Source organism: Sciurus vulgaris, assembly GCF_902686455.1.
Source record: "Sciurus vulgaris genome assembly, chromosome: 1".
NCBI lineage: Eukaryota > Metazoa > Chordata > Mammalia > Rodentia > Sciuridae > Sciurus > Sciurus vulgaris.
Window position 1 is genome coordinate 122288467 of NC_136461.1, and position 16746 is coordinate 122305212.

General features: G+C 38.5%; 1 pseudogene across 1 annotated transcript; it reads left to right on the forward strand.

The window, feature by feature from the left end:
• The first annotated feature begins 6972 nt into the window (after positions 1 to 6972).
• LOC306638025 (deubiquitinase OTUD6B-like) lies at positions 6973 to 10175 on the forward strand (annotated as a pseudogene). Its single transcript has one exon. The product of its transcript is annotated as a deubiquitinase OTUD6B-like (transcript).
• Positions 10176 to 16746: the final 6571 nt, after the last annotated feature.

The window sequence follows — 16746 nt, forward strand, 5'->3', positions numbered from 1 at the left end:
GCTAACAAACAAGAATTCTCCGTCCTACACAAACCCCAGCCCACCCTGATTCCTCTCAGTACCGCTCACTGCTGAGGCCCCAGCTGACCACTGCCTGTGTGATATGGTGGCCCTGCTGCCTCTGATGCTGAGCCTGGTGTGAGGGAAAAGTTGCTGATGTTCGAGACACTGCTTCCTCTTCAGTCACCAGCACATCTCATTGTCATCCAGGGCACAGGAGCCACCCACCTTGGTCAGTGTTGTGGGAGTAAACTGACTGCTCTGTCCATGGCACCAAAGCAGGACTTGCTGTGTGTCTCGGTGACCTCAGGGAAACTGTTTTTGTAGTGTTTCTTGCACATTGCTATCTCCTGGACCCAGACAAGAGTCAAAGGAGGTGAGAATGGAGGACAAAGCTGAAGGACAATACGCTATACTCATGTTAGGCAGTAGTTAGCAATGAGCAGTGAAATGCAAAGTCACTAGTGTTCTTTAAATTACTTTAGGGTCTTCTTTAAACTATCCTCACAGTGGATGAGAAATCAAATGGTGGCAGTTAATCTGTAGAAAATAAACAAAAGCAAGGGACCTATTTGGAAAACATGTCAAGAGAAAAGGATTAATTGAACTAACTCTTGACAAGATCTACTGAGATTGATGTGAAGCTAGGCATTATGGCTATAGGTGTTTCCATCTATCTGGGAAGGAAGATGTCTTTAATAGGGCAGGTGCACTAAGGTGACTTCTGACCAGCTATTGACCCCACTGCCCACATTAGCATGGGATTGACTTGTAGGTGAAGCCCCCCAGATAGGATGGCCACCATCCAGAGAGAACCAAGTAATGTCACAAACTCCACCACCTCACATGAAGGAGGAGTTGAACACCTGATTGGCAAAGAATACAGAAGGTGGCCCCCAGTTCTCTTGGTAAACATTAAACTAATAAATTTGGAGACAGCATTGTCTCCTTTGTTGTTCTCTGCTGGAAGATGGCCCACTCTCTCTTGAGAGTGCTCTCTGCTTGACCTTACTTTGCTTTTACTTTACTTTCACTTATAATGGAGTTCTCTTGCATGGCTTTTGGTGTCTGATTTTAAATTTTCTTTCATCGGAACACAAGAACTGAGGTTTGGAGTTTCAGCTTTCTGCTTTCCTGTGACACTCTGATTGACATTTATCTTAGAACCCTGAAATATCAAATGATTGTGTGAGTTTCTTTTCAAGAAATGTCTGGATCCTTTTATTTAAGTATTTGTATAAGTGCTTGCTTAATACGGGTCTCCTCCTCCATGAGGACAGGGACAGATGCAAGGCTGGCCACCATGACTCCAGGTGTATACAAAATACCTTGCACATAATAGATCCTCAATCTTCGTTATTTAAGGGTCTGGTGGCATAGCGCAGTGGTAGAGCACTTGCCTAGTATGTACATGGCCCTGGTTTGATCCCCAGTATTGCCACATACACAAAAAAAAAAAATCATTAATTTAATGTCTTTTCTGTTTTTTTGTTTGTTTGTTGTGTGTGTGTGTGTGTGTGTGTGTGTGTGTGTGTGTGTGTGTGTTTTCAGTATTGAACCCAGGGGTGTTCTCCTCTGAACTACATCCCCAACCCTTTTTAAAATTTCTTATTTCAAGATAGAGTCTCACTAAGTTGCTCAGACTGGCCTCAAACTTGCCATCTTCCTGCCTCAGCCTCTCGAGTCACTGGGATTACAAGTATGCACCACCACACTAGCTCAACAAATTTCTAAAAAGAATAATCTCCAAGGCAAAATGTAAAAGTCCTGCTAGGGGTGTATCTCAGAGGTAGAGTGTGTGATTCACACATGTGAGGCTCTGGGTTTAATCCCTAGTAACAAAAAAGTAAAAATAAAACAAAAATTTAAGCCAGGAATAATAGTGCCATGCCTGCAATCCCAACAGTTTAGGAGGTTGAAACAGGAGAATTAGAACTTCCAAGCCAGCCTAGGAAATTTAGTGAGATCTTGTCTCAAATTTTTTGAAAAAGTTGGGCAAGGGGGTGGCTAGGGATGTAACTCAGTGGTGAACCGCTTGCCTAGCATACATGAAACCCTGGTTCCAATCATGAGTACTGAAAGCACCCAGAAAACACTCCAGATGTGGAAACTCCCACAAGAGACTTTATTAAGCAGACAGGCAGAGTGTCTGCCCACAGGGTGAGAGAGAGAGGGAGAGAGAGAGAGCCAGAGAGGGAGGGAGCAAGAGTGAGGAGGAGAGAGAGAGTGAAAGCATGGAGGAGAGAGAGAAAATGGCAGGAGAGCTATTCTTAAGTAGTGGAATTTCGTGGCCTAATAACAACAGTCTGGCTGGCGAAGAGGTTCAGGCTAACACTCTGGATTGTAAAGTGGTGTGGGGGAGGGAGAATAATGGCAGCAGCAAAATAGCAGATCTTATGCCAATAAGTACTACAAAAAAAAAAAAAAGATAAACTGAAAGTTTTCTCCTCTTTGCTTAATTACTCCCTGCCATGCTTCCACCATCAAAACAGCTAATGCTCTAGGACATACAACAACCTGATATTTGCAGTGCTTTTCAGGAAACAAAGGAAGAAATGTAGTATCCTATTTGGGACAAAACAATCCAGAAAAAAACTATGGTATCCCCAGGCTGATGGGTGATAAAGAAGTAGATGAAGCTAGGCACAGTGGCACACACCTGTAATGCCATCAACTGGGGAAGCTGATGAAGGACAAAGACAAGTTTATGGCCAGTTTTGGCAATTTAGCAAGATCCTATCTCAAAACAAAAAATAAGAAGAAGTTGGGATGCAGCCTGAGTTCAATTCCCAGTAGGACCCCCCACCAAAAAAAATGGAGTAGGTGAGAGCCAAGGTCCTGACTGAAATGCAGATTTACACAGGAGAAACACAGACTTCCTTGGGACTCTTCAGTCATACTGGCAACTGTGCTGATAGACTTCCAGTACCAGAACTCCTGCCATGTCCAGGAAAATGGGAGTCCAAGAGACTGGAAGAAAGAAGAGCTTATACTTAAACTGTGTGTTTACAGATGTTTCTTATCCACTTCTTTTTTTTTTTTTTTTTTTTTTTTTTTCTTTTTTTGTAAAATCTGGAAATTTTTATTTCATGTTTAAATATCTGTGGAATTAATTTTCTTGTATGATGTGAGTTGAAGATTTAAATTGATGTTTTTCTACTTTTAAATTTCTTTTCCCAGTGTTATTTATGGATTGTTTTCTACCGCAATTAATGCTTTCATAGGCACTAAACAGCCTTAGGATCAACTTAACTGTTTTTACACTGGTACTATGCTGTTTAAATTATTATATCTTCATAATATATTTTGATACCAAGAAAGGCTAAATATCCTCATTCACATATACATAGTAAATATTTATTATGTAAAATCTTATTAAATGTTTATTTGCTTTTCTTTCCTGTATATTTATTTCAGAATAACTTTTGAAATCAATGAAAAATTCCTCTTGGGCTGGAGAGATAGCTCAGTTGGTAGAGTGGCTGCCTTGCAAGCATAAGGCCCTGGGTTCGATCCCCAGCACCGCAAAAAAAAAAAAAAAAAAAAAAAAAAAAATTCCTCTTTACCACACTATTCAAAGATAGCTCCCACTAACTTCCAATCACATACAAATAAAGAGGCTGTGGGTATAGCTCAGAGGTAGAATACTTGCCTAACTTGCACAAGGTCCTAGGTTCAATCCCTGGTACCACAAATAAATAAATAAACAGAAAGAAGAATATGTATATCCTGAGTTGGTTACTTATTTACATTTACAAAACTGCTAGGCCTTTTACTGTGTTATCACATATTCTTTGAAAAGAAGATTTTTAATCACCAAATATTCAGTTGCATTAATTTTTTTAATAATTTAACTATCTCATTGTTGAACTGTTAAGATATTTCCAAGTGTTTACTATAATAAACAACTGCAATAAACATTCTTATACAAATATCTTTATTTATACATATAATTATTTCCCAGACATAAATGTCTAGAAGTGAAATTTCTGTGCAAAATAGTATGAACACTTTTTGAAGTCATCTTTATTGTTCTCCTGATAACTTCTGCCAATTTTTACTTCCACTAAAAATGAACAAAGGCAAATATTAGTGTATCAATAAGGATATATATTTGGATGAAAATAATAGAAAACCTTACCATAGTAGCTTAAATAGGTAAGGGGATTATTTGTCACAAAACAAAAATTCCAAGTGTAGGTTACCCAGGACTGGTGTGGGAATTAACGATGTTAAGAAGGTATTTGTCACTTTGATCTTCCTGCTCACCATCCTTTGTATATAATTATCAGCCTCAGGATAGATAACTACTGTCTCTCTGGGCATTACATTTGTATTCCAGGGAGAAAGAAAAAGAAAGCATCCCTAGCTGCTAGAGAGGCTAGGAATATTAATATTTTGCTAACAACATTAGAAGAAAGGAAGGGAAAACTGAGGTTGTAATGATGAGCTGTGTTTACAGCCAGAAATTATGATTTACTGAGTTTTGGTCAATTTGAAATGTTTTAAAAGCAAACTTATACTTTGCATTTCTTTGTTTATTAATGAATTTGAATATTAGTGATTTTTGTTGTTGTTATTTTGTTCTGAGTTGCATTAAATATAGAAAGTAATTTAGGAACAATTTTTTTGGGGGGGCAGTGGGGCTAGGGGGTTTACTGGGGATTGAACCCAGTGGTGCTTTACCACTGAGCTACATTCCCAGTCTTTTTTATTTTTTATTTTAAGACACAGTCTCACTTAGTTACTTAGGGCCTCACTATGTTGTCAAGATTGACCCTGAATTTACAATCCTCTTTCCTCAGCCTCCCAAACTGCTGGGACTACAGGTACATGCCACTGCACCCAGCTTCAAATATTAATCCTAATATGAACTTTGTTTTTTCTCTGTATTTATTTATCAATCCCTATTTACAGATATTTTTCTTTCTGTAGTTTAGAGCTAATTATTTTTATGTGTCTAATTTCCCCTTTAGATAGATCATCTTGAGTAGGTATCACAATTTTTCTTTGCAAAGAACCAGACAATAAACACTATAGACCTTTTGACCACATAAGTCTTTCTTGCATATTCTTCATTTTGTGTTTGTCTACTTGCTTGCTTGCTTATTTTTAACAATCTCTGAATACGTAATAATCATTCTTAGCTTGCTGACCATACAAAACCAGGCTGTGAGCCACAATTGCCAAACCCTGTTCTTGAAGACAAGATTATAACATTGAGTTATTCCCCTGTTTTCCCACCCACCTGCTTCCTCCTGGAATTTAGCATATGACGAGGCCTGCAGTAGACTCTCAGTATGTCTTCTAAAAGAACGACTCTGATCTCAGCATACTAAATTAATTTTCTCCTTACTGAGGCTTAATTATTGTGGTACTTCTTTGTAAAAATAAATAAATAAATAAATCCTCCATTGATAGCATTCAGATTGTCTGGGGTGAAAAATGCAAAATTCTTGGGAGGCACCCACACCTTTTCAGTGGCCCATTCCTACTGAAAGATAGATAATTGAAGACACTGGAGGTGGAATAGCCCCTGGTAGCTTAAAATACAACCACCTTTGTTTCCAGAGTCTCTTAAACCAGGAAATAATGAGAGAAGTAAAGAGAACAAAAGTTACCCTCACAGGGCTGGGATGTAGCTAGGTGGTAGAGCCCATGCTTAGAAGGCACTCGGTTCATTCTCCAGCACCAAAGGAAGAAAAAAGAATTCCCCTCACCTAGAACCTTCCCTACCATCTGCTCATAGTAATCACCCTCCATCTGTCCAAGTGAAGAGACTGTCCCTTGGAAATACCTTGGTTTTCCCACCGGTAAGGTAGAAACAGAAATTCAAGTCCACAATTCTTTACCCAAAACTCAGCAGCAGATGAATATTAGAATTCAAAAATTTAAGCATTTTTAGAAAAAAATAGGTTGAGACAAGCATGGTGGTGCACACCTGCAAACTCAGTGACTCTAGAGACTGAGGCAAGAGGATCATAAGTTGGATGCAGGTTTAGGCAACTTAGTGAGACCCTGCTCCAAAATAAAAATTAAAAAGGGGTGGGGGTGTAACTCAGTGGTAAAGTGCCCCTGAGGTCAATCCTCAGTATCAAAAGCAAAACAAAAGAAAAAGGAAAAAAAGAAATTGGTTGAACATACTATATAGAGCTCAACATCTCTAGCAGAATCTACAGTAGCCCTTATAATTGAATATGGTATAGGTTTTTTTAAATTATGGAATTATGGATTAGGAATTATAGATTTGTACTGACCTGATAAGAGTGTTAAAAGGTTCAAAACAAGATAAGAAATTGTCATGAGCACTTTGTACACTGTAAAACACTGAGAAAACATTAGATCATATCAAATTCTTTGTAAGTGTTGGGCTGGCTCACCATCTGCTACTGAATGCCTGCTCCCCAGATAGTGTGGCATCAAGGGAAAGTCAAAGCAAGCCCTCCTGAATGTGCCTTTTGTGTCAAATGGCTGGTGGAGCTGGGAGGAAGAGATCTGGATGACAGTAATGCCAGGTACAACCACCACTGACCCCAAAGTCTACTCTGCATGTCACAAAATGCTGTTTCTGGGAATCACCAGTTGGTCCTTTAAGTTTGTAAGGTCAGTTCCTTCCCATGACTGTAAATTATCATGATGATGCCAGTTTAAATTCCTAAATATTTTCTAGTAACAAAACACAATATTTAACAGGATTCAAAGATCCTTAGTTATTCTGCAATATAAATTCTTCTAGCCATGAACAGTGGTGAATGCCTCAGGAGGCTGAGGCAGGAAGATCACAAAAATGACAAGTTCCAGGCCAGGCTCAGTGACTTAACAAGACCTTGTCTCAAAATGAAAAATAAAATGTACTGGGGATGTAGTAGTAGAGCATCCCTAGTTCAATCCCTAGTACCACAAAATAAATTTTAATTAAAAATTAAAACATTTTTTCTCCAGCGCGTGTGCCCGGCGACCCGGTCGAAGGCATCGCAAAGAGAAGAAGGAATTGCAAGCCAAAATTCAGGGCATGAAGAATGCTGTTCCCAAGAATGACAAAAAAAGGAGGAAGCAACTCACGGAAGATGTTGCTAAGTTGGAAAAAGAAATGGAGCAGAAACATAAAGAGGATCTGGAGTAATTGAGACTGACCTGCAAGGAAAATAAGATTGATTCTGTTGCTGTTAACATTTCAAACTTGGTACTTGAAAATCAGCCGCCTCGGATATCAAAAGCACAGAAGAGACGGGTATGAATGCCATGTCACCAAGTACATGCTCGGAAAAGAAAGCTGCATTGGAAAAGGAACGAGAAGAAAGGATAGCTGAAGCTGAAATTGAGAACTTATCTGGAGCCAGACATGTAGAAAGTGAAAAACTTGCTCAAATATTGTCAGCCAAAGAGTTGGAAATTAAACAGATTCCATCTGATGGCCACTGTATGTATAGAGCCATTGAGGATCAACTGAAAGAACAGGACTGTGCTCTGACTGTGGCTGTCTTAAGAAGTCAAACTGCTGAATATATGCAAAGCCGTGTGGAAGACTTTTTGCCATTTCTAACCAATCCTAATTCAGGAAATATGTATACTCCAAAAGAATTTGGAAAGTACTGTGATGATATTGTAAACACAGCTGCATGGGGAGGTCAGCTTGAGCTAAGAGCTCTGTCTCACATTTTACAAACACCAATAGAGATAATACAGGCAGATTCTCCTGCTATTATAGTTGGTGAAGAATATTCCAAGACATGCATATGGCTTAGGAGAACATTATAATTCTGTTGCACGGTTGGTGAACACAGCTACTGAAAATTGCAGCTAGTTTAAAAAATGTTACACAATTATGTTTTAGTACAGTGTGCTGATCTGCGTATTCCTACAAAGTGCGAGATTGTTCTAAATGCTACTGAAAACACAACTACCTTAAATCAATTTTAAGAATAAGCTTACTACCAAGCTTTTTAGAAATATGTCAGAGATAAACTTTAACCAGTGTCCTTTTAGTGGTGTTTTTAAAACTTATAAATTGATTGTGGAGAATATCACTTATAGACCAAGGTGATACCCTATTCACTGATACATTTTTATCATTTTTATTTATATGGTATCCTGGATATTTTGTTCTATTTTAGAATATATTTTTGTAATGTTTAAAAATTTCACCCCACTGCTAAAATTTTCCAAAGAAAGCATTTCAGTGTAGTTTTTCTAGAGGAAATAAAATGACTTATTTTCTGTCATTGTAATAAAGGGGTATTGTGATGGCGAATTTAATTAATGGGGCTGGGATATAGCTCAGTTGGTAGAGTGCTTGCCTCCCAAGCACAAGACCCTGGGTTCAATCCCCAGCCCTGCAAAAAAAATAATAATAATAATAATGCTTATAAAATGTGAACTTGATTGCAATAACTTTAGTGTTGATGGAATTAGTTGGGTGAAGTTTTTTTATATTCCTTGTCAGTGCAGCTAGGAAGCTTGCTTTAATAATTAAGAATTTTAAAATATTTATTCAGATGGAACTCAGTTATTAAGTTTAAAGAAATGAGACAAAGTCAAAGGTAAAGAGATGTTCACTATCAGATTTAAACTCTAAAGAATTAGAAATTTGCCTTTTATTTGTGTATAACTTTAACAAGACATAACAGAGCATTGTCTTTCTAATTCATTTGTTACTCTTTACTGCTTTTGAACTTCAGACTGGAGTTAGTGCCATCATATCTTGATTCTCTTCTAACTTCCTATTTTTATATTTTCTGGTGTGGTTTCTGTTCACGACTCAGCTGTTTTGCTTTCCCTGCAGCTTTTTCCACTAAGTAACAATTTGTGGCCTCTCATTCTTTTCCTTGTGCAAGTTGAGGATATTGAGTGCAAAAGGTGCCAAGGCCACATTTATTTCACATTCTTCCTCTTTTCCAATTTGTTTTACAAAATCTCTCCCCTTCTGCTCATTCTCTAGGATTGGAAGAAAGCCCTTGTCACTATGTTGTTATTCTTATTAATGCCACTTTTTCTTCAACTCAAATATTTGAGAATTTTTATGTCGTGTAAATGGGTGAAGTTGAAAACCACTGTTTGGGCACCAAGAATTTCATAGTAAAATAAGTTTGCAGTAGTTTTCTGTGTGAATGATTAATTTAAATTTCAGATCAGTCATAATAGTGTTCTTTCTAAGAGGATAATACCCATATATCAAATGCATCTGATAATTTATTAGGTAAGGATATGGAATATTATGAAAATGAAATCTATTAACCTGTTTTTCCCAAGTTAGAAATAAGATATAAGAGGGTCAGTTTAGCATCAAATTTATAACATTTGGAATTTTTTTCATTTACTAAGTATTTATTGACCATTTATCATGTGCCAGGTGAATGACAATTTATGAGAAAATCAAACATGTATCTGGGAACTCATAATGTTATAACATTGTATAATTTTTATGAGGAAATATTGGGTTTATAATATTAAAAATGACTTCACACCAGGCTTGGTGGCACATGCCTGTAATCCTAGCGGCTTGGGAGGCTGATGCAGGAGGATTGCAAGTTCAAGGCCAGACATAGCAATTTAGTGAGACCCTGTCTCAAAATAAAAAAGAGTGCTGAGGATGTGGCTTTCAGTGCTTAAGCACCCCTGGGTTCAATCTCCAGTATCAAAGAAAAAAAGGCTTTAGTCATACCTGGCCAGCAGGTAACATTATGGGAAGCTGGTTGGGACCATGGTCAACTAGAGCAAGTTGTACATTTTGCCTGCCAAACAATGTATTCTGAAGGCTACCTGTTTTGTTACCTTTAATCTGAATTTGGGGGGCATTTGAAATTTATAAAAGAAGGAAACCATGAATACTAAATGCTTTGGGTTTATTTTGAAGTGAGTCTGTTACTTTAAGTATCAGTATTAAGAAATAATAAAATATTATGAAACCTAGTTGTTATTAGTTCTATTGTCATCAGAAGTATTCTAAAATAACTGTTTTTTTTTTAAACAAGAAGAGTTAAAATATTCTTGATTATATGTTTTTCTGTTTTTAATTTTTAATTTTTATTCTTTGAATTACCAGGGCCTAGAGCATGCTAGGCAAGCTTTCTACTACTGAGCTATATCCCCAGCTTATCTTATCCCCTGCTAATCCTCTTAATTTAAAAAAAAAAAAAAAAAAAAAACTTTTAAAGGGCCAGTACCATTCTGAACAAGATTTGTTTGGTCAGCTGTTCTTTTATAAAACTACAGATAAATATTTTAGGTATGACTAAAAAAAAAAGACCCAGCCCCCCAAATGGTAGATATTAGTTTAAAAGCAGCATATGGGACTGGGATATAGCTCAGTGGTGCAGGGCTTGCACAGCATATGCAGGGCCCTGGGTTCAGTCCCCAGCACTGAATGGGGTGGCGGGGGAAAGCAGCCTATACTAATTTGGTTTGCTGTATGATGATGGTCTAATGGAAATTACATAAGCTTTCTTTTGTCCTAACTTGGAAAATTATATGTCAGATTTCTGGAATATGTCTTTAGCCAAGAATTTTATCCACTTAAATATGTTTACAGCTTGTATAAAGCAAAAAAAGAATGTGTGTAACTATTGTGAGCAACGTAGTTTTGCTCATATTAACTGTTTGCCAAAAGAATAAAAGATGAATGAATTAAATAAAAAAAAAAATTAAAACAAAAAAGAACATCTTCAAAAACTAAAGTGATAACAGTTGCATAAAAATAAGTAAACAAAAATTATTAAAGCATGCAAATAAATTTCAAGAATGCATATTTAGAAAAAATATTTATTATCAAATGTTTCAATACAACTTGGTATTACTAAATGATTTACCTGTGACAAAAACTGGAAAATCATAATTCTTGTGCAAATTATAAAGTGTGCCCTGAACATTCAGAAAATAGAACACATTCAATTCTCTTAGAACAAGACTCGCCATGAAAATTCATTCTATCTCTAATTTTTGTGCATTTCTTTTCACTGGCACTTGGTTGGGCTGGAAAGAGGAGGTTTGGGGGAAATATTCATCCTTGATTCTACCTCATTGATGAACTCAGACTGTTCACTTGACTTCCGTAGATATCACTATTCTGAACAACAAGTAGAAAGAAGGGGTTTGACATTCGATGAGAACAAGAGAGATGAGGAAAATGCAGGAGTACCCTTCAAGGATACACTAGAGAACCCAGGGGCTGGTCTACCCATGGCCTCACTGTTATCCCAGTTCTTGTTACTCTGATCCAACAAACATCATAGTGTATTTGGGAGACATATCTTCAGTTTTTTCCATACTAGGGATTGAACCCAGGGGTGCTCGACCACCAAGACACAATACCCCCACTCTCCCCTTTTCTGTTTACTTTGAAACAGGGTGTCACTAGTTTGCCAAGACTATCCCTGAACTTGTGATCCTCCTGCCTCAGCCTGAAGAGGAGTTGGAATTATAGACTTGTACTCCTAGCTACATTTTCAATTTTACTTACTTATTTATTTATTTATTTATGGAACCAGGGATTGAACCCAGGGCCACTTAACCACTGAGCCACATCCCTAGTCCGTTTTATTTTTATTTTGAGACAGGGTCTAGCTATGTTGCTTAGGGCCTCGCTAAGTTGCTGAGGCTGGCTTTGAACTCACAATACTGCCTCGGCCTCCCAAATTGGTGGGATTATAAGCATGCACCACCATGTCTGGCTACATTTTCAATTTTTAACTCCAAGTTGAAAGAGAATTTTCTCAGTCAAAGATCCTATCCACAGAGTACAGCAGAGCCTACAGCTGCCTGGCAAAGACCCTTGATGCAGCCTCAGAGGGTAGAAAACAAAGCAGAAGTACCCGTTCCTGGGAAAAAAGCAAAGGAAAACCCAGATCCAAGAGGTTTCCCTGAGCACACACACATGCAAGGATAAAGACCCAGGAATAAAGGACCAGAAGCAGGAATTGGAGCAAGATAGTATAGAAGCATGGCTAGAAAAGCAAACCCTAATCATCCCCTTGGGGAAGCTCTATGTTCTCAGTTGTAAAGTGAGGATTTTTTTGTTGTTGTTCTAATTAATTATTAATGACAGTAGAATGTATTATGTATCATACATAAATGGAATATAACTTCACATTCTTCTAGTTGTACATGATATAGAATCATCCTAGTCATGTAATCATATATGTACACAGGGTAATAATGTCAGATTCATTCTACTATTCTTCTTACCCTTATAGCTCCTCCCCTCTCTTCACTCCCCTCTGCCTAATCCAAAGTACCTGTATTTCCCCCAGCCCCCCTAGTCCCCCATTGTGAATTAGTATCTGCATATCAGAGAAGATATTCAGTCTTTGGTTTTTGGGGGATTGGCTTATTTCACTTACAGTGATATTCTCAAGTTCCATCAATTTATCTGCAAATGCCATAAATTTATTCTCCTTTAAGACTGAGTAATATTCCACTGTGTATATACACCATATTTTCTTTAACACCTCTTGCAGGACTATAATGAGGATCAAATGAGATGGTTTATCAATAACACTTTGTAAGCTATAAAACACTGTAAAAACTCTAGGCAACATTATCTTCTTCAAAATTATAAAACACACCATCTGCTCCCTAGCGCCTGCTCCCCAGATATTGTGACATCAAAGAGGGTCCTCAGTCAACCCACATTTGCCTGAATGAGACTTGTTGTACAAATGTTCCTACGGGTCAGGAGGAAGAAGAGGGACAGAGAGGACATCCTCCAGAAGCTGGACCTGAGGAGGTTTCCCCAGGGGCCTAGGACATCCTTTGAAGTTCAAAATAGTTCTTATTTCTAGTAGTCACTTATTGATCCTTGTGGTTCCTAGTTAATGTTAGACCTTCGCCAAGATTGGGATTGGATGTTAGGTACAATGGTGCACTCCTGTAACCCCTGTTACTCAAGAGGGTGTGTCAGAAGGATTACAAATTTGAAGCCAGACTCTGCAATTTAGTTAGACCCTGTCTCAAAATGAAAAAACTTTAGGGCTGGGAATGTAGCTCAGTGGTAAAGCACCCCTGGGGAAAACCCCAGTACCCAAAATTAAATAAAGAAGTAAATAGATTGGGATTGGAGTAAAATATTGCAGTGTCTCCTGATAATGACAAATTTAAATTGGACTTCAAAAAGTATTCACACACACAAAATAAGTATTTGCAAAATTTCTTCCAATTAAAAAAATATTTCTCAAAATTACCGTTTTTAAAACTATAAAAAAAATTTTTTGAATAGATTAAAAACTTCAGTTGATCAGTTGGGTACAGTGGTGCATGCTTGTATCCAGCAGCTTCAGAGGCTGAGGCAGGAGGATAGCAAGTTCAAAGCCAGCCTCAGCAACTTAGTAAGACCCAAAGCAACTCAGCAAGATCCTTGTCACAGGAAAACAAGGAGCTGAAACTCCAAAACTCAGTTCTTGTGATCCAAGGAAAGAAAATTTAACGTCAGACACCAAAAAGCTATGCAAGAGAACTTTATTATAGGTGAAAGTAAATTAAAAGCAAAGTAAGACTTAAACAGAGAGCACTCTCTCTTTTGAGAAACAACAAAGGAGACAATGCAGTCTCCAAATTTGTTACTGTTTAATGTTTATCAGGACTGGGGACCACCTTCTACTCTTTGACTATCAGGTGTTCAATTCCCCCTTTGCTTTGTTCGGGCAGTGGAGTTTGAACTGTCACAGAGGCTATCCTATTTAGGGGGGCTTCATCCACAAGTTAATCCCATGTTAATGTGGGTGCTGGGGTAAATAATTGGTCAGAAGTTACCCCAGTGCACCTGCTGTACTAAAGGAATCTTCCTTCCCAGACAAATGGAGCTAATGGGAAAATATGTCAAAGAAAAGGCTTAATGGGACTAACTCTTTTATTTTATATATGTTTTAGATGTTGATCGACCTTTATTTTATTCATTTATTTTTATTTGGTGCTGAGAATTGAACCAAGTGCCTCACACATGCTAGGCAGGCTTGGCTGAGCCATGGGATACAGAGGTGTGACTCATATGATGAGGCCCTGGAGGGCGGGCACACCACATGGAAAGAGAGGCAAGTGGAGGAGAGTTGAGGAGGCCTTGACTAGCTCCCAGCTCCTACAGACTCACAAGTGACCCAGCTGGCACTATATGGCTCAGTTGACACACAGGATCCACAGAAATAACCCCCGTGTCCATCAACTGATAAATGAATAAACTATTGGAGGTCTGGGGTGTAGCTCAGTGGAAGAGCATATGCTTTGTGTGCATGAGGTCCTGGGTTTGAGCCCCAATACCACAAAAAGAAAAAAAAGTTAAAAAAAATTTCCATGCCAGATGAGTTGGTGTATACCTATAATCTCAGATATTAAAGAAGCTGGTGGCAAGAGAATCACTTGAGACTGGTAGTTTAAGGTCAGGCTGGGTAACATTTCAAACCCCTTCTCTTCTAAAGAAATATATATATAAATATGTATATATTTATATGTATGTGTGTGTGTGTACATATATATATAAAGATTTTCTGTGAATTATCTGTATCAAAAAGAGCTAACCCAAGAACTTTTATTACCCAAGAAACTTTTATCTGTATTATAAAAAGTATTAACTTTTTTTCTGTATTATTCACCATTTCCTCCCCTCTCCTTCCCATAATTTGCCTCTACTACCCCCAAAAACCCCAAATCTTTTTTTATTTCTGTAGCTCAGGATGACATATGTATGTATGTATTAACTATGTATTACAGACAGACTAAGAAAGGTTAAGGCAGCCACAGGGGTTCAGGAAGCTAAAATGAGAGCAAAGGCAGAGAGCAGATATAAATGCAAAGAGTCACTATAGATAGTCAGATAAGGTTTCAAAACAGCTGAAGAACTTGTTCAGAACTTAGAGTTGCAAAGCACTGTACTTATTCTAGGCCAAGGTCCAGAAGATGGCAGTTTCACAATGTTAGCTTGGAGTGTCAGCTTGAGATGTCTGCTTGGAGTGGGCCAGTTGTGGTGTCAAGGGCAGGAGAAACTGCACTCTGCTAAAGCCTGAGGAAACACTGGTGGTTGGTGATGAGTGACCAGATGGCAGGGTCAAGGTGAGGTGCCCCTGTGTTTAGTCTCCTTTTATGGGCCATGAGCAAGGGGATTGTTTCATTCAGTGGTCCAGGGTGTTCCATAAGCTCATGGAATTGGGGTTTTTCCACATGAGTTTGATATGAGCATTCATCTGAGTAATTCAGTAAGTTCACAGGTTGTAAGAAAAATGTCCCTCAGTTTTGGTACCAAGGCAGCTCAGACCCTTGAATCCAGGGGAGCAAATATTCTGGGGTGCCCAGTCTGAGTTGTAGCCCCAATGAATGAATGCACCTAGAAAACCACTCCGGATGTGGGAACTCCCACAAGAGATTTTATTAGGCAGATGACCAGAGTGTCCACTCTCAGGGCGGGAGAGAGAGAGAGAGAAAATAGCTGAGGAGCTATTCTTAAGTAGTGGAATTTCGCAGACTCATAACAACGAACCAATGACTGGTGAGGGGATTTGCGGATCTGAGTTGTAAAATGGTGGGGGGGGGGGGGGTTGCAGGATAATGGAGGCAGCAAAATAGCAGATCTGATGCCAATACAGGGTGTCATTTTTATTAGCATGACTAACTTATCCGTTGGTGCCTTGTGGTTGTGCCAGGCAGTTGGTGATTATTTACTTGTACAAACAAGGTGTAGAGTCATTCCACCTCAGCACTTAAACTCAAAATGGGGTAGCTCATGGCCAATTACTATTGTATAAAACAGAGTAACTCAGGTTTAGGTACAGCCTATTTTGCAGTAACTCTGAGCAGAGCACAGCTTCTGCCCACAATTTCCATGAATTAAAATTGTTTTTCTCCTGTTATCTATTTTATGTCAACTTTATGTATATATGGAGTTTAACCCAGGGGCGCTCTGCTACTGAGCTTCATCCCCACATCCCAGTCCTAATTTGCTTAGGGCCTCACTAAATTGCTGAAGTTCGCCTCAAAATCGTGATCCTCCTGCATCTGCCTCCAAGTTGCTGGGATTACACCACACCTGGCCTAGTGTCCTCTATTTTAATCCCTGCAAAAAGTAACCCAAAGTAACATGATGTTCCCAATCAGGTTTGTTGAGATGGTGGTGGGGAGTTTTCTCCCTGTTGTTCTGTTTCCTTCCTACTTTCTTACAAAACCCACTACTCTGAACTGCCCAAGAAGGCTTTTGTATAGAATGGAGGCTGCCACAAATCATGAGCTGCAAAAGAAAGTCAACTAGAAGCTTTTGAATCCACCACACCTTGAAAGAGAAAGAAAGAAAGGAGAAGAAGAAGAAGAAGAAGAAGAAGAAGAAGAAGAAGAAGAAGAAGAAGAAGAAGAAGAAGAAAAATTTAGTTATAGATCTAATTGACCCTGTGTGGAACCCAGGGCCTGGCTCACACTAGGTGCAAACTCTACCAAAGAGTCATACCCCTAGCCTGTAAGGATTTTGTTTTGACAGAATATTTTGATCTGATACTTTGGAGAAATTGTCTCTGAGAACAGAGAAGTTAATCTTTTGTACTCCCATTTGTGGGAATGTTTTACTCTCTGCACCCAGAAGGGAAGGAGAGCTAAATCACTAGACTCTCATCAACAGAGAAGGCACTGACTTAACCCTGCATAATAAACCTTACCATTATTCACCATATTTTTCCTGTCTATCTTCCCCAAATCAGTTTCCCCGACAACCCTTTTCCTTTCTTTAAACTGAAAGTAGTATTTAAATAATTCGAAGCCACCTATATGAAATTAACTCACTTC